Source organism: Stomoxys calcitrans, chromosome 5 (assembly GCF_963082655.1).
Source record: "Stomoxys calcitrans chromosome 5, idStoCalc2.1, whole genome shotgun sequence".
Taxonomy (NCBI): Eukaryota; Metazoa; Arthropoda; class Insecta; order Diptera; family Muscidae; genus Stomoxys; species Stomoxys calcitrans.
In genome coordinates this window covers 114,086,848-114,105,787 of record NC_081556.1, presented here as the reverse complement: position 1 = coordinate 114,105,787, position 18,940 = coordinate 114,086,848, and the positions used below count along the sequence as shown (strand labels likewise).

Sequence of the window (18,940 nt, the reverse complement as noted above, 5' to 3'; positions counted from 1 at the left end):
TATTTTGGATATGGAACAAAATTTACAAATTTATTGTTTTGAGCAACATTTCATCTCAATATCTCGAAAAATAAGAGAGATACGTCAAAATTTCTTGAAAATTTTTGAATGTACTTATCTTAAAACTCTAGAAAGTGTTCCTAACTTGAAAAAGTTCAAAACGGCGTGTAGAACTAAATAGCATTAGGTCGACGAAATGTCAAAAAAATGGTTTAAATGTTGATCCTTCAATGAAAAAGTTCTTCTAAAAGTTTGGCTTTTGTACAACAAAAATCTGTCAAGAAGCAAATTCGGCGCTATTTATAGAACTGTCTGGGCCGTTTTTAATTTGACTATTAGAGACAATAAAAAAGTCCCGGCACGGAGTAGCTATGAGAGCACCACACTGACTGGAACATTGAGTTCCAATCTATATAGTGTTCATTGGTGTCACAATAAGCTTAGCTGCGAACTACCGGGCACATCCACAGTCGTGGACAATCAGCGGTATCGAGCGGAGAGCCTCAGTGAGAGGCCGAGCGACACCGGTTCACGCACAAATATTGAGTGCCTATGATGCTCGATATGACAAGGCGAGTTATTGGCGTCTTTAAATAGCCAATGGCCAAACTGTTCCTGCGGCAATCGGTCCTTGGTACCAGAACAGCTTGCTCACCTACAGGAGCTTGACGAGATTCGCTACCTCCACATGAAAATGTGGCTACAACAACAACTAATAAAAGAGTATTTATGCAAAATTAAAGTCGAATAGCTTTATTCGCTCGTACGCCATCAAGATTTCGACAAACGGACGGACACATTGATCGACTTAGATATATTTAGATGTAGCTATCATATAGACCGATATGCTGATTTAGGTTGAGTTGTTTTAAGCTTTCCTTCATAACACCTAAATATGGTCTGGATCGGACTCTATTTAGATATAGCTGCCATATTGACCGATCTACCGATTAAGGGTCTCAAGCCCATTAAAGCCGCAAAAATAATAGCAAATAATATCCTATTTCTCTGAAATTTCAAATAGTAAGTTGATTAAAGTCTTCCGATATCCGACGCAAACATGGTTCAGATCGGGCTTCATTGAGATATAGCTGGGTCTTAATTCCACAAAAGCTGCATTTATTTACCAATTTCGCTGGAATTTGACACAGTGACTTCTAATAAGCCCGTCACCCGACCAGAATATGGCCAGATCAGATTATATTTCGATATTGCTGCCATATAGACCGATCTTCAAATGTTGGGGTTTTAATCCCATAAAAAGCGGATTTGTTGCCGATTTCGCTGAAACTGTGACTTGTATAAGAGTTCTCGGGACCTGAATCAAATATGATCCAGACCAGTCCCCATTTGCATTGCTATGAATATGGTAGTGAAGTTGTTTTAAAAGAGGATGATTAATTTATCCATGTTGGTAGGTATCCAAAGATCGGCACGGCCGAACTTAGGACGTTTTTATATATATTTTTTTTGTTATAACACATTGATGCCTCTCACATTTTATTCAAAATTGGGGGAAAATTTTCAATTATCTCAAAATCGAAAATAGTACGAAAAAACTAGTAGGGATATCTTCATAAAATTTTTTGAATTTTGCATCATGCCCGAATTTTTTCACAAAATTACTTAAAATACAGCTTGCTGGTTTCCAAAGCTATATTTTTTAGTAAAGTGACTGTGAAAGTTACAAAAAATTGTTTGCATGAGTCGAGGGGAGCTATGAAGTCAAACAAGTAAAAAGATGCTATGTTTGCGGGGCCGAATCTTAACAACGCACCATCATTGTTAGGTTAGGTTGAAAAAGAGAGTGCGGATATTAATCCGCCCAATGCCACTATAGACATACACTTAAGCCAGTAATCTGCTTTTTGTGCACTCTAAATACTAAAAAAGTAACCTCGAAAAGAAAATCTAAGTAACGAATTAAGTGCTACTTAAAAAATCCTTAATTGTTTTCCATGCCACGCCCCTAAGTTGGTTCATATCTAGTATAGTGTCCCCACCTAATGACCTCCTTCTTACTTCCTTTCAGTAATAGCCTCGTCCTCTCACGACTCGGATCACCCTATAGGATTTTCGCCGTCCTACCGACATTTTCGCGTTTGTTGTCCATGCCCATAAATCGGACTGTTTTTTACGGCAGTCCTCTAGCCTTCACTGCCAAATCGTCTGCTTTCTCATTCCCCCTTACTTCGTTATGAGCTGCCACCCCAACAGTGCGGATTGTGCCATCCTCAAGAAGGCATCAATCTCCTTCTAACACGTCATGACTGTCCGTGACCTTACCGTCCTGGTTGTTATTGCCCTTATGGCAATTTTACTGTTGGAAAAGATGTTCACACTCGACGTCTTCGTGTTTTCACCACACCACTTCAGGCATTCCGTGTTCGCCCGGATCTCCGCCTGCAGGACCGTATTATGGTCAGGCAGTCTAAAACAGATCATTGTCCCTGAGTTCTCAATGTATAACCCCAGGCCCACTCTGTCCTCTAGCTTTGATCCATCCGTGTAACATGATCTTCTAGATGGCCATACGAGGGTTCGGTCAATCCAAGACTGTGCCGCTGGCAGCAGTGCCTCACACTCGACCTCAAGTGTCGTCTAAGGTACCCGACCCGAAACTTCTTCTCTTGGCTCTACAAAATTTTGTGCGGGCTGTCAAAAGCGCATTTATGGTCCGAGTTTTAAAGCAAATTTGAAAAATTTGAAAATCGGACCATAAATGCGCTTTTGACAGCCCCAACAAAATTTTGTAGGACCAAGGTGGCCAACTTTGAAGGACCACCAATGGGCCCCTGAGACTTCTAGGGCATATAAACTGGATAACACCTCAGCTATAACCATGTAAACTTTCATGAAGATATCTCTATCCGCTCAAAAAGGGGGAGACTTATTTCCACTTATTTTTTTTTCCATCCCACTGTGCGCCGTCCGCATTCAGCTATAAAAAGTAGTTCCCTTATCATTGAGCTTAAACTTGAAGCGGACAGCACCCCTTGATATGTGAGAAGTTTGCCCCTGTTCCTTAATGGAATGTTCATGGGCAAATTTGCATTTGCCTAGATAACCTTGCCTGACATAGTCCAGATCAGATCATTTGGTCCAGATCGCAACATGAAAGATTAGCGGGGATACTTCTACCATAACAAAGAATGCATTCTGACTCAAGTTTAAGCTCAATGATAAGGGACCTCCGTTTTATTAGCGAGTCGGAGCAGCATGGAGCAGAGCGACAACACTTAGTAGAGAAAACCTGAATACCTTACAAATGTCGCCAGCATTGGTGAAGGGTGTTTAGCATCTGCGGATATGCTAACCTCTGCCCCAACGTGGTATCAGATTTAAGTACTGTGGTCCAGTATAGTACCATTTCGCTACCATATAGCCCAACATTGGAGGCTGCTACCATAGGAGGATAGTAGAGAAAGCCTGAATACCTTACAAATGTCCCATGGCAGCCGGTTGTACGTACTGGATTGACCCGATGGAGTTATCCATCGGCAAGGGCTGCCGCCTCAGTGTACAACACACTGCTACAACAACAACAACAACAACAAATGTCGCCAGCTTTGGTGAAGGGTGTTTAGCATATCAGGCGGATATGCTAACCTCTGCCCTATTGTGATATCAGATTGAAGTACTCTGATCCAGTATAGTACCATTTCGTTACCATATAGCCCAACATTGGAGGCTGCTACCATAGGAGGATAGTAGAGAAAGCCTGAATACCTTACAAATGTCGCCAGCATTGGTGAAGGGTGTTTAGCATCTCAGGCGGATATGCTAACCTCTGCCGTACTCTGGTCCAGTATAGTACCATTTCGTTACCATATAGCCCAACATTGGAGGCTTCTATCATAGGATGATAGTAGAAACCCTTTCTTCTCCTTAAGATAGCAACAGTCGGATATTTATTCTTTGCAATCTTACTGTTGCCTATAAATGAGACTAATGCACAATACCTCACTCTATTGCAGGAGGTATTAGGCGAACAATGGCATTATAATGGCAATGTAAACAAACATAGAATAGATGTATGCCCATTTCCATTGATTTCGGCATGGATGTGTATTTCCAATGGCGTGTGAGGAGCATACTAAGAGTGATGAGGTTTTTCTCTTCTTCTTCTTCTTGATAAATAAACTTAAAGATCACACGGCGCACCTCAGCGGCCGTATCAGCACAAACAACAACAACGACAACAACAACAAACAATGTCAGCAACAACAAATTTCTTTTTAGCTTTCTTTCACCGTCAAATTTTGTAAGCGTCTACACGACAGGTTGGGCAAGGCATTCATTTATCTTCGAAAGACGCTCGCGAGTGGACGTCGAAAATAGAAATTAACAAAAAAAAAAAAACAAGAAAAAGCCAGAAAAAACAGCAACAAAAAACTTAAAACATACCAAAAATAAAAAACCCCATACTTTTTTAGTAGCAACAACAACAAAATTAGACTTTAGTTAGAAGTGAAATCTACTTAAACTCTCTCTCTCTCCATCTCTCTCTCAAACACCCTCTCTAAGGCCATTAGAAATTACAGGCCTTTGTGTGGAGAGAGTGAAAAGAGAAACAAGCGCATCGCATCATTGCAGTTCTGCATGCATTCAAAGAAATCGAAAGGCAAAAAGGAAATTTCTGATAACAAAACGCATTTTTTTTTTTAGTTTTGAGTAACTCATTAATAAAAAAAAATTGCCAAAAATTTGTTTTGCTTGACGTTTGGGTCGGTGCTGAGCCAGTCTAGTCCCTAACTGACAGAGAACGGGACAACGACTAAGGGGACATCGACAACGGCGCTGGCGTTGGACATTAACGTGAAATTAACGTCAAACTGAAATTAATCGAGAGCGCAAACAAATTTGAGTTACGTGACGTGTGTTATCACTGCAATCAGTTGGTGAATGTGTGCACGGTAGACAAGGTGTTCGATCGACGACGCACGATATTCGTCCAAAGGAAGCATAGCAAAGAAACAACCAAACGAAACAAATAAAATCTAAGTGAAAAAATCAAATTCAGTGAGAAGTGAACAACGAAGAAACAAAAATAAGAAAAAGCCCCGTGCGAAAAGCACATTTTTTCTCGGTGAATATATTCAGCGGTGTGTGTTAATTTTCCGGGCCTAATTATAATTCTGGTATTTAAACCTTAACGTGTGACGTGGCGTGTCGTTTTTTTACGTTTTACGCGCGCGGATTCCAATTGTTGGGCATAGGCAATTGGAATTTTCCGCTACGGCAGCAGTGAAACGCATTTCTAATGCGTTTCATGAACAACAGACAATTGCAATTTAAATTCAAGGATTCCCAGGATTTTCATCAGAGCTGTAAATTAAAGTAAGTTTGCCAGCAGTGGGGAACAGTGGGGGACCTTATAAGGCATCTCGAAAGGCCCAGAAGTAGTAAAAGTTTGTTTGAGAAAGTTTTCAATGCAAGAAAAGCAGGCTGCTGTGAACAAAATTGAAGCTATTTATGAAGTGATTATGTAAAAATTGTTTTTTTTTGTTTTTTTAATTAAAAATAAATTTTGCCTTGGTCTTAACACTCACTCTTGCTCGCATAGATCTTTAAAACCAACGCACACACACACACACACACACATGCACACACAAAATCATATACTCTCCACTCATTCACTTTCACACTCTCAGCCATGGGGGTAGAAACCAAAATAAAATAAAAAATTATGAAATTTATTGAATTTGAAAATGCAGTTTTATGAGTGCCCTCATCCATCCAAACACAACACAAAACCCACAAAAATAAAGCAAAATTTAGAAAATCTTGAAATTCTTTCATCTTTTGCTATTTTTTGTGATGGTATTTATAAATATTTTTCATTTTGTATAGAATTTGGTTGAGAATTTTTAGAAAACAATTCGATTGTGTGTGCGTTCTCATTCAGGCATAGTTAGCACTTTTTGTTATTTATGCGGGGAAAATGCTGGGCAATTGATCCCTCTCATTTTTTTTTTTTGATTTGCTCTCGCACGCCCACTTGTAGGCTCTCGTTATAAACTCTCTTGAGAGGAAGAGATGAAGAAAAGAAGCGATAGCAGCAATTTAAATGAAGTTTTAGTAAAGTTTTTTTTTTGTAAACATCTATTTCTATACATAGATATTTCACAATTGAAAACACTTGTTAAGCACACTCACATGGGCCCAAAGAAATTTGCTGGTAGATACGAAAATAAGTTTTTTCAATCGAAACTCACCTAAGTAAGATATGCAAAATCTTAGGGTATCAGATAAAGATTAAAGTAGAACAAGTAAAAAGGCATTAAGTTCCGCCGCGCCGAACTTTGGATACCCACCATGGTGGAGCACCTTGTATTGCGACGTTAAATGAAACACCTCGCGCAAAATCTTGTAAAGATCGGACCAAAATTGTAGCTTCTATAGCCATAATAGGCCATATTGGATGAAAGATATATATGGGAGCTATATCTAAATCTGAACCGATTGTGTTCAAAATATCAATATCGTTCGTCCTTTGACCAAAAAAGTGACTTGTGCAAAATTTTGAAACAGTCAGACAACAAATGCTACCTGTACCTTGATTACAAGAATACAGACAGGCGGACCGACGGACATAGCTAAATTGAATCAGGAATTGATTCTAAGCCGATCGGTATATTTATCAATGGGTCTAGCTCGTCTCCTTTTTAGCGTTGCAAACAAACACACAAACTTATAATACCCTGTACCACAGTGGTGGTGTAGGGTATCTTATATATAACAAGTAAAAGCGTGCTAAGTTCGGCCGGGCCGAATCTTACATACCCTCCACCATGGATCGCATTTGCCGAGTTCTTCTCCCGGCATCTCTTCTTAGGCAAAAAGGATATAATAAAAGATTTGCTCTGCTATTATTAAATTATTATTACATGTTGGAGACCTGAGTAAAATGTCAGCCAATTCGAATAAGAATTGAGCCCTTTGGGGGCTCAAGAAGTAAAATAGAGAGATCGATTTTTTATGGGAGCTATATCGGGCTATAGACCGATTCAGATCATAATAAACACGTATGTTAACGGTCATGAGAGGATCCGTAGTACATGATTTCAGGCAAATCGGATAATAATTGCGACCTCTAGAGGCTCAAGAAGGCAAGATCCCAGATCGGTTTATATGGCAGCTATATCAGGTTATGAACCGATTTGAACCATACTTGGCAAAGTTGTTGGATATCATAACAAAACACGTCGTGCAAAATTTCAATCCAATCGGATAAGAATTGCGCACTCTAGAGGCTAAAGAAGTCAAGACCCAAGATCGGTTTATATGGCAGCTATATCAAGTTATGGACCGATTTGAACTATACTTGGCACAGTTGTTGGATATCATAACAAAACACGTCGTGCAATATTTCATTCCAATCGGATAAGAATTGCGCACTCTAGAGGCTCAAGAAGTCAAGACCCAAGATCGGTTTATATGGCAGCTATATCAGGTTATCGACCGATTTGAACCATACTTGGCAAAGTTGTTGGATATCATACCAAAACACGTCGTGCAAAATTTCAATCCAATCGGATAAGAATTGCGACCTCTAGAGGCTCAAGAAGTCAAGACCCATGATCGGTTTATATGGCAGCTATTTCAAAACATGGACCGATATGGCCCATTTACAATACCAACCGACCTACACTAATAAGAAGTATTTATGCAAAATATCAAGCGGCTAGCTTTACTCCTTCGGAAGTTAGCGTGCTTTTGACAGACAGACGGACGGACGGACGGACATGGCTAGACCGACGATCAAGAATATATATACTTTATGGGGTCTCAGACGAATATTTCGAGTAGTTACTAACAGAATGACGAAATTAGTATACCCCCCATCTTATGGTGGAGGGTATAAAAATCAATTTGTGTTTGTTTGTGGATTTGTTTGTTTGTTTGTATGTTTGTGTGTTCCTTATAGACTCAGAAACGGCTGAACCGATTTTCTTGAAATTTTCACAGATGGCGCATAATGATCCCGTGGTGAAAATAGGGTACTAAATTTTTTTATATCTGACGGGGGGGCGGACCCTCCCCTTTACCGTAATTTTCAGAAACTCCAGATCTTGGAGATGGGTGGTGCAATTTAAGCGAAATTTTGTGTGCTCTCATATAGTACCCTAAAAAAAAAATTTGGTATCCAAATTTCGGATGGGGTACCTAGGGGGGCCGCTCCACCCTAAAACCTACCAAATATATATTTAGACCAATCACGACAATGTGGCTCTCAAATAAAAGGTATTTAGGATACGAAAACGTATCTGATATCCATTTGTCGAATCAAGTGCTAGGGGGACCACCCCAACTCCCAAAACACCCCCAAATCGGACATATTTGCCGACCATGGCAATATGGGACTCAAATGAAAGGTATTTGCGAGTATAATACGAATCTGATATCTAAATGTGGGACCACGTTTCTGGGGGTCCACCCCTTCCCCGAAACACCCCCCAAACAGGACTTATTTACTGACCATGGGAATATGGGGCTCAAATTAAAGGGTTTTCAGTGTAGAATTCGAATCTGATATCCAAATATTAGACCAAGTGTTTGGGGGGCCGCCTCTCCCCAAAAACCTCCCCCAAAGGCGACACATTTACGACCATAGCCACATGGGTCTCAAATGAAAGGTATTTGGGAGTAAAACACAAATCTGATATCAATATACGGGAACATTGTCTATGGGGCTATCCCATCCCCACAACACCACCCAACCCCCCAAAACACCCCTAAATTGGACATATACCGATCATGACAATATGGGACTCAAATGAAAGGTATTTGTAGAATTCAAGTTTGGGACCAAAATATCTATGGGGCCACCCCACCCCCACAACACCACCCAACCCCCCAAAACACCCCTAAATCGGACATATACCGATCATGGCAATATGGGACACAAATGAAAAGTATTTGCGAGTAGAATTCAAATGTGGGACCACGTTTCTTGGGGGGTGGACCCCTTCCCCAAAACACCCCCCAAACAGGACTTATTTACTGACCATGGGAATATGGGGCTTAATTAAAAGGTATTTGTAGAATTAGAATCTGTCCCCCAAAGGGGACAAATTTACGACCATAGCCATATGGGGCTCAAATGAAAGGTCTTTGGGAGTAAAGCACGAATCTGATATCAATATTTGGGAAAAATGTCTATGGGGCCACCCCACCCCCACAAATAGTAAGTATTTGCTGACTTTTGCAATATGAGGCTCAAATAAGAGGGTTTTTAGAGTGGAACACGAATTCGATGTATATTTTCAAGGCCAACTCACAGGGTGGCCGCCCATCCCCCAAAACACCCCCCAAGCCGGTCATGTTTGCCGACTATGGAAATATGGGACTCAAATTAAAGGTATTTGGGAGTAGACCACGTATCTGATATCAACATTAAGGACCAACTGTCTAGGGGCGTCCAAGAGAGCAAGAATTGATACCCATTTTCGGGACCAATTTTCTGAGGGTTTACCCCTTTCCCAAAATACCCCACAAACAGAAATTTTTTACTGACCATCGCAATATGTGGCTCAAATAAATATATTTGGGAGAATACGATATCTGATATTCAATTGTGGAAGCAAGTGAAGCAAATGTTAGAAGTCACAACAAAACATCTCAGACAAAATTTCAGCCATTTCGCTAGAAGCTCAAGAAGCCAAGATCCGAGATGGGTTTATGTGGCAGCTAAGTAAGGAGATGAAACTATTTGAACACTTAGAACATTTGTTGGAAGCCTCAAAACACCTCAGACAAAATTTCAGCCAAATCGAATAGCGACGTCTAGAGGCTCAAGAAGCCAAGATCCTAGATCGGTTTATATGTCAGCTATATCAAACCATGAACCGATTTGGCCCGTTTACTATCCCAACTGGGATAGGAACTATTGTTAGGAGACAATTTTATGGAAGTGAGGTTTTAGAGGAAATTTCACGGATATTTTGTCTTAAGAAAATTTCATGAAATTCTGATCTTTAGAGAAAATTTAAACGATTTTCAAGTTTTTGAAATTTTTTTTTAGTTAGAGCAAAATGTGTGAACTTTTTTTTTCTTTAGAGAAATTTTAACTAAATTTTGTCATTGGTTTTTTGTTTCTTCAGAATATTTTATAAAAATTTCTTAAAAATTTTGTCGTAAGCGAAAATGTGACGCAAATTTAATACGAAAACATATCTCCGTAAATGTTGTTTGCATAAATTTTTCCCCCTGTTTTAAACTTCACTGCACATTGTCCTCTTCCTCCATTAAGCGATATAAACTGAACATTGCCTAAACATCTCTATTGAGCTGTCCAAAGCCATGCTACGTATTTGCCTTACTTACAGCGGTCAAAAAAAGTATTCATCATTAGCAAAATTGATAATAAATTCACTTATTTTGGGTAATTGAAGAAAATTTAAAGTAAACAAATAATGCAGTTTTATGCAATAGTTTATTTTTCGTAATATGTTTTAAAATAAATTCAAAAAATAAATTTAATTAGCGCAAAAAATGCAATTTTATATAATAACACCAAAAACAGAACAAAAAAAGTATTCATCATTGATGTGCTATCATCAAAGTCAAATTCAAATATTATTTGGGAATCCCCCTTTTCTGTTTTATTTAGTAAAGGAGGCTTTGCCCTTGACAGCAAATATTTAATTTCATTGAAAATATAGTTTTTGTCAAAATGGGTCGTAAGCAAAACGAGGTTTCTGATGAGGTAAAAGTTTTGATAATAAAACACCACAGGAATGGTTTAACTCAAAAAACTATCAGTGAAATATTAAATAGACCACGATCTACTATACAATCCATCATCAGAAAGTGGACAGAAACGAAAACTGTTGACAATAAACCAAGATCTGGTCGACCAAAAGCACTTTCAGTTGGAGATGTGCGTTGGCTAGTGCGGCAAGTTCAGAAAACTCCGAAGACAAATGCGACCATTCTTCGTAAAAACACTATGGAATATTTAGGGAAGGAAGTTACTACACAAACAATTCGAAATACACTCAAAAGGCATAGTTACAGAGGAAGAAATGCACGTAAGAAGCCCTTTATAAATAAAATAAACCGAGTGAAAAGGCTAAACTTCGCAAAAATGTATGTAAAACAGCCCGAATCATTTTGGAAAACAGTCATTTTTGCAGACGAGAGCAAGTTTAATCTTTTTGGGTGCGATGGAAAGGTCATAGTGTACAGAAAACCAAATACAGAGCTTGAAGAACGAAACACAGTTGCTACTGTAAAACATGGTGGAGGTGGTTTAATGGTTTGGGGGTGTATGGCGGCTTCAGGAGCGGGAAATCTTGAAATTATTAATGGAGTAATGGATCATAAGTATTACATTGACATTTTAAAGAGGAATTTAAAAGATAGTGCTGTAAAACTTGGGCTTGGTAATAACTTTCAATATTATCAAGATAATGACCCCAAACATTCTGCTTTAAATACCAAGATGTGGATGCTGTATAACTGCCCCAAAGTCATTAAAACTCCTCCTCAAAGTCCCGACTTGAACCCAATTGAACATCTTTGGGAACATCTCGAACGCAAATTGAGAACGCGCAATTTTTCGAGCAAGAGTCAAATGCAACAGGTGATAATGGAGGAATGGACTAATATAGACCAAAATATAACCGCTAAATTAGTCCAATCGATGTCAAACCGTTTAAAAGAAGTTATAAGACGCGGTGGTCGAATAACAAAGTATTAATTTTTTTAAATTATGTTATTTATTTTTTTGTTTTTTTGCAATGATGAATACTTTTTTTGTTTAATTTTTTGTGTTCAGCTGTAAAATGGCCCTTTTTGTTCCAATAAATACTATTTTTTTCTTTAAAAACAATGAAATTGTGTACATATATATCACACAAGCACTACTGCATCATTAGTTTAATATGTTTTTATTCCAATTGTCTTTTGTAGACTTATTAAAAAAAAAAACATTGAATGATGAATACTTTTTTTGACCGCTGTATGTCATCTCAATAGCCAATCAGTTTGTGTTGTGTCGAACACCGACTGAAGTGTCATTAAGCGAAACAAATCCATCATTGGCGAATCATTAAAATCTGAAAACTGTTTATCCTCATACTCATTTTGGCAAGAAAACAAATTTCTAAACATTAAGTAGACATAATTAGCACAATTATGCCGGAACATAACAACAGGAATAGAGAATGGTGGAAGGAGAATGCGCCAAAAAAAAAAAAATTCGAATGTTAATAATACCAATGGGAAGAATAAATCTGATTTTAGAGGCAGGCCATGAGTTAGAAAATGAATAAAATAAACAAGGCGTTATGATTGTGAGAGCTTTTAAGTTTCGCGTAAAGTTGAAACATTTTAAAATTAATAAACAAAAAATTGAGCAAATAAATTTTAGTTTATATGGAATTTAGACAGTTGTTGTTTTAGCTAAATTTTGTTGAAAATGATACATGCAGCGGCAATAAATCAAGTTTATGAGGGTAATAATTTTAGTATCATAAAATATGAAGGACAACAGTTTTGGAATTTTAGTGATGGTCAATAAAACCCAAATCTCTAAAGACAACATGTTAAAGAAATTTTGAAAATATGCTCTAAATTTTCTCTAAAGGCGAAATTTCCATGAAATTTTCTCTTTAGACAAAATTTCCATAAAATTTTCTGTAAAGACAAAATTTCCATAAAATTTTCTCTAAAGACAATATTTCCATGAAATTTTCTCGAAAGACAAAATTTCCATGAAATTTTCTCTGAAGACAAAAATTCCATGAAATTTTCTCTAAAGACAAAAATTCCATGAAATTTTCCCTAAAGACAAAATTTCCATGAAATTTTCCCTAAAGACAAAATTTCCATGAAATTTTCTCTAAAGACAAAATTTCCATGAAATTTTCTCTAAAGGCGAAATTTCCATGAAATTTTATCTAAAGACTTATTTTCCATTATATTATCTCTAAAGACAAAATTTCCATGAAATTTTCTCTAAAGACAAAATTTCCACGAAATTTTCTCTCAAGGCGAAATTTCCATGAAATTTTCTCTAAAGAAAAAATTTCCATGAAATTTTCTCTAAAGGCGAAATTTCCATGAAATTTTCTCTAGAGACAAAATTTTCATGAAATTTTCTCTAAAGACAAAACTTCGACGAAATTTTCTCTAAAGGCCAAATTTGCATCAAATTTTCTCTTAAAACAAAATTTTCATGAAATTTTTCTCTAAAGGCGAAATTTCCATGAAATTTTCTCTAAAGACGAAATTTTCTCTAAAGACAAAATTTCCATGAAATTTCCATAAAATTTTCTCTAAAGACAAAATTTCCATGAAATTTTTCTAAAGACAAAATTTCCATGAAATTTTCTCTAAAGACAAAATTTCCATGAAATTTTCTCTAAAGACAAAATTTCCATGAAATTTCCTCTAAAGACAAAATTTCCATGAAATTTCTCTTAAGACAAAATTTTTAATGAAATCTTCTCTAAAGACAAAATTTCCATGAACTTTTCTCTAAAGGCGAAATTTCCATGAAATTTTCTCTAAAGACAAAGTTTTTATGAAATTTTCTCTAAAGACAAAATTTCCATGAAATTTTCTCTAAAGACAAAATTTCCATGAAATTTTCTCTAAAGACAAAATTTCCATCAAATTTTCTCTAAAGACAAAATTTCCATGAAATTTTCTCTAAAGACAAAATTTCCATAATATTTTCTCTAAAGACAAAATGTCCATGAAATTTTCTCTAAAGACAAAATTTCCATAAAATTTTCTCTAAAGACAAATTTTCCATGAAATTTTCTCTAAAGACAAAATTTCCATGAAATTTTCTCTAAAGACGAAATTTCCATGAAATTTTCTCTAAACACAAAATTTCCATGAAATTTTCTCTAAAGACAAAATTTCCATGAAATTTTCTCTAAAGACAAAATTTCCATGAAATTTTCTCTAAAGACAAAATTTTCATGAAATTTTCTCTAAAGACAAAATTTCCATAAAATTTTCTCTAAAGACAAAATTTCCATGAAATTTTCTCTAAAGACAAAATTTCCATGAAATATTCTCTAAAGACAAAATTTCCATGAAATTTTCTCTAAAAGCGAAATTTCCATGAAAATTTCTCTAAAGACAAAATTTCCATGAAATTTTCTCTAAAGACAAAACTTCCACGGAATTTTCTCTAAAGGCCAAATTTGCATCAAATTTTCTCTAAAAACAAAATTTTCATGAAATTTTTCTCTAAAGGCGAAATTTCCATGAAATTTTCTCTAAAGGCGAAATTTTCTCTAAAGACAAAATTTCCATGAAATTTTCTCTAAAGGCGAAATTTCCATGAAATTTTCTCTAAAGGCGAAATTTTCTCTAAAGACAAAATTTCCATGAAATTTTCTCTAAAGGCGAAATTTCCATGAATTTTTCTCTAAAGGCGAAATTTCCATGAATTTTTCTCTAAAGACAAAATTTCCATGAAATTTTCTCTAAAGACAAAATTTCCATGAAATTTTCTCTAACGGCGAAATTCCCGTGAAATTTTCTCTAAATGCGAAATTTTCATGAAATTTTCTCTAAATGCGAATTTTCCATGAAATTTTCTCTAAAGGCGAAATTTCCATGAAATTTTCTGTAAAGACAAAATTTCCATGAAATTTTCTGTAAAGACAAAATTTCCATGAAATTTTCTGTAAAGACAAAATTTCCATGAAATTTTCTCTAAAGACAAAATTTCCATGAAATTTCCTTGAAATTTTCTCTAAAGACAAAATTTCTAATGAAATCATTCTTGGCGTTTCTTTGTCTTTACATTATATACTTAGGCTTTTTTAAATCGAAATGTAGCCAATGCATCTTGCACCTGACATTATGCCGAATTTTACATTTTCTCTCACACGGTGACCATGTTAAAGTGTCGAAACTTAATATTTACTGAAATTAATGGAATGGATAAATTTTATTGACATAGACCATGTGGATAATTGGCTAAATGTACATATGAACGTAATGCCAAGAATGTTCAGTGAACACTCAACGTCGTGCCTGCAGCTGTCAGAGATGACGCGTTAACAAAAAAAAAAAGAAACATCCAAAGAATAGACTTCTGATTTATTATGAACCAAATTCGTTGGAACAAGCGGTGCACTGGCTGAAATAGTCATATGTGATCTTATGAGCGAAGAATCAATCATATTCAAAATATAATAATCATATTTGGATATAATCCAAAAATCTATTATCATTGTCTGGTGCTAACACTTGGAGGTAAAATTTGAATTTTATGAACACAAAGAAACCAAATAAGGACAAAGGCTAAATTGAAATGTCCGAAAGTATTGTAACAAATAGAAAATACTGCAAACTGTCTTCAAACTTTGTCTATAGAGAAAATTTCATGAAAATTTCGTCTTTAGAGAAAATTTCATGGAAATTTTGTCTTTAGAGAAAATTTCATGGAAATTTTGTCTTTAGAGAAAATTTCATGGAAATTTTGTCTTTAGAGAAAATTTCATGGAAATTTTGTCTTTGAAGAAAGTTTCATGGAAATTTCGCTTTTAGAGAAAATTTCATGGAAATTTCGCCTTTAGAGAAAATTTCATGGAAATTTCGCCCTTAGAGAAAATTTCATGGAAATTTCGCCTTCAGGGAAAATTTCATAGAAATTTCGCCTTAAGAGAAAATTTCGTGGAAATTTTGTCTTTAGAGAAAGTTTCACGGAAATTTCGCCTTTAGAGAAAATTTCATGGAAATTTCGCCTTTAGAGAAAATTTCATGGAAATTTCGCCTTTAGAGAAAATTTCATGAAAATTTTGTCTTTAGAGAAGATTTCATGAAAATTTTGTCTTTAAAAAAAATTTCATGGAAATTTTGTATTTAGAGAAAATTTCATGGAGATTTTGTTCTCAGAGAAAGTTTTATTGAAATTTTTTATGATAATTTTGTCTAGAGAAAATTTTGTGAAGATTTTGTCTTTGGAGAAAATGTATGCATTGCCTCTATCTGAATCCCATATGATCTTCATTGGTCCACAAATTTAAGTTTGGATGTAAAGTGTACTCCATTCTTAAAATACTTTATTTCAGCCCGATATTCTCATGATGTCTGATTTAGGGGTGTTTTCGGTGGTGAGGTGGTCCCCCAAACACTTGGCCCTGAAAAATATCAACATCGTGCTCTTCTCTCAAATACCATTTTGTGGGTTGCAATCTGTGGGTTATTTTGAGAAAAGGGGTAGACCCCCAGAAAATTGGTCCCGAAAGTGGGTATCAATTCTTGCTCTATCCCCCAAATACCTTTCATTTAAGACCCACATTGACATGGTCGGTAAATATGCCCAATTTAGGGGTGTTTTGGGGATAGGGATATCAGATTCGTATTTTATTCGCAAATACCTTTCATTTGAGTCCCATATTGCCATGGTCGGTAAATATGTCCGATATCTGATTCGTGTTGTACTCCCAAAGACCTTTCATTTGAGCCCTATATTGCTATGGTCGTAAATTTGTCCCCTTTGCGGGATGTTTTTGGGGAGAGGCGGCCCCCAAACACTTAGTCTCATATTTGGATATCAGACTCGTATTCTACACTCAAATACCTTTTATTTAGAAACGTGGTCCCACATTTGTATATTAGATTCGTATTCTACTCGCAAATACCTTTCATTTGAGTCCCATATTGCTATGGTGCTAAATTTGTCTTCTTTGGGGGATGTTCTCGGGGATGGGCGGCCCCCAAACACTTGGTCTCATATTTGGATATCAGATTCGTATTCTACACTCATATAACTTTTATTTAAGCCGCATATTGCCATGATCAGTAATTAAGTCTGTTTGGGGGATGTTTTGGGGAAGGGGTGGACCCCCAGAAACTTTGTCCCAAATTTGGATATCAGATTCGTATTTTACTCGCAAATACCTTTCATTTGAGTCCCATATTGCTATGGTCGGTAAATATGTCCGATTTAGAGGTGTTTTGGGGGTTGGGGTGGTACCCCAAACACTTGGGGTTGGGGTGGTACCCCAAACACTTGGTCCGAAAATTGGATATCAGATACGTTTCCTAATCTTAAATACCTTTCGTTTGAGTCCTATGTTGTCTAAATATAGATTTGGTAGGTTTTGGGGTGGGGCGCTCCCCCTAGGTACCCCATCCGAAATTTGGAAACCCAATTTTTGTAGTTTACTATAAGAGAGCACACAAAATTTCGCTTAAATCGCACCACCCATCTCCGAGATCTAACGTTTCTGAAAATTAGGGTAAAGGGGAGGGTCCGCTCCCCCTTCAGATATCAAAAAATGTAGTACCCTATTTTATTTTGTCTTTGAAAAAAGATTCGTTTTTAGGGAAAATTTCATACTAATTTTGCTTTAACAGAAAACTTCATACAAATTTTGTCTTTTGAGATAATATCCTCGAATATTTTGAGAAAATTTCTTACAAATTTTATTTTTAGAGAAAACTTTGATTTTTGTTAAATTTTCCTGCAAATTTTGCCCTTAGAGAAAATTACATTTAAATTGCGACAAATCAGAACCTACATAAACTTAAATTCCTTGAAATTCAAAGACGCATATAAGTCTTTGTGTTTCCCTATTTTCCAACAGGTATGCTGAATGTGTTGCCACTTTCACCTACAAGTGTGTATGCATCATCACCACCATACAACACCAGCAGAATCATTTTCAAAATAAAAGCGGCAGCATTGCTTGGCACTTCTATTTTTAGAGGAATTTTATATTTTCAGTAACAAATTTTATGTTGATTTTCCTCTATTTTCTCTATTTCTTCTTTTCATCTCTGCGCTCATAGTCTTCTCCTCTAGTGTGTGTCTCAGTAGGTTTAGATGTGTGTGTACGCTCATCATTGGATGAGACATTATCCACAATGTCTTGTGTTTTTTTTTTTTTCAAATACATTTGCTATGCTCTATCATCTGTTGGTTTTTTCACCCCATCCCAACATTTTGGCGCTTTTTACATCACCTTCCACTTTGCTTTGCCCTGCTCACCCCATGATGACTAATATCGCGAGAAAAGGGTTTTCGTTGATTATCCCTGAAATTCACATTGGTTGCCTTGTCAATAATCAGGTGGCTCTCCTCTCCCCACAAAAATCCTCAATAAAGTGACGCTCATTTCACTTGCACTCTTTATTGACATGGGTGTTTAAAAGAGTTTTCTGACGTTTTTTTTTTTTATAAATTTACATGCGTTTATAGGCAATTCTTTGTTGTAATGAAAGTTCTCTTTTTCTCCCACATTTGAATTCTCTGTTTCTTTTTTGATGCCTTACTTTTTGTTTAAAAGTCTTTGAGAGTGTAAAAATATAGATCGAGAGGGAGAGAAAGAAAAAGAGTCTATCTGTTCTATTCATAGCTGTGAGATAACGAGAGCAATTTATTCATATCAAATAATAATTTGCTTCTCAGTCCATCAAACCTTAATGAGGGACGACATTATGGGAAACAGGTAAGTTCGGCCGGGCCGAATCTTGGGAACCCACCACCATGGATTCTGCTAAAAATTTATACAAAATAAATTAAGCTGAAGGGCATAATTTTATTCAACAACCAAACTTCTGTCAAAACAGCAAAAATTAAAGCTTCGAGGAACCGAGAAAGGGTGATCGAGAGACCGGTTCATATGGGAGCTATATCAGGTTATAGACTGATTTGGACCATATTTGGCACAGTTGTTGGAAGTCATAGCGGAACGCCACATGCGAAATTTCAGCCAAATCGGACAAAAATTGCGGCTTGTAGGGGCTCAAGAAGTTAAATCGGCAGATCGGTTTATATGACAGCTATATCAGGTTATAGACCGATTTAGACCACACTTGGCTCAGTTGTTGGAAGTCACAACAAAACACTCTGTGCAAATTTTCAGCCAAATCGGACGAAAATTGCGGCTTGTAAGGGCTCCAGAAGTCAAATCGGGAGATCGGGTTATATGGGAGCTATATCGGGTTATAAACC

The 18,940-nt window shown here is 36.4% G+C and overlaps 1 protein-coding gene across 1 annotated transcript in view; it reads left to right on the top strand.

Moving 5' to 3' along the window:
• Nucleotides 1-4,367: 4,367 nt before the first annotated feature.
• LOC106091788 (RING finger protein nhl-1) overlaps nt 4,368-18,940 on the top strand; it is a 281,737-nt gene continuing 267,164 nt past the window's right edge. Inside the window, exon 1 of the mRNA XM_059369284.1 lies at nt 4,368-5,340. The gene's annotated coding sequence lies outside the window, so the exon portion shown is untranslated. The remainder of the gene's footprint in view (nt 5,341-18,940) is intronic.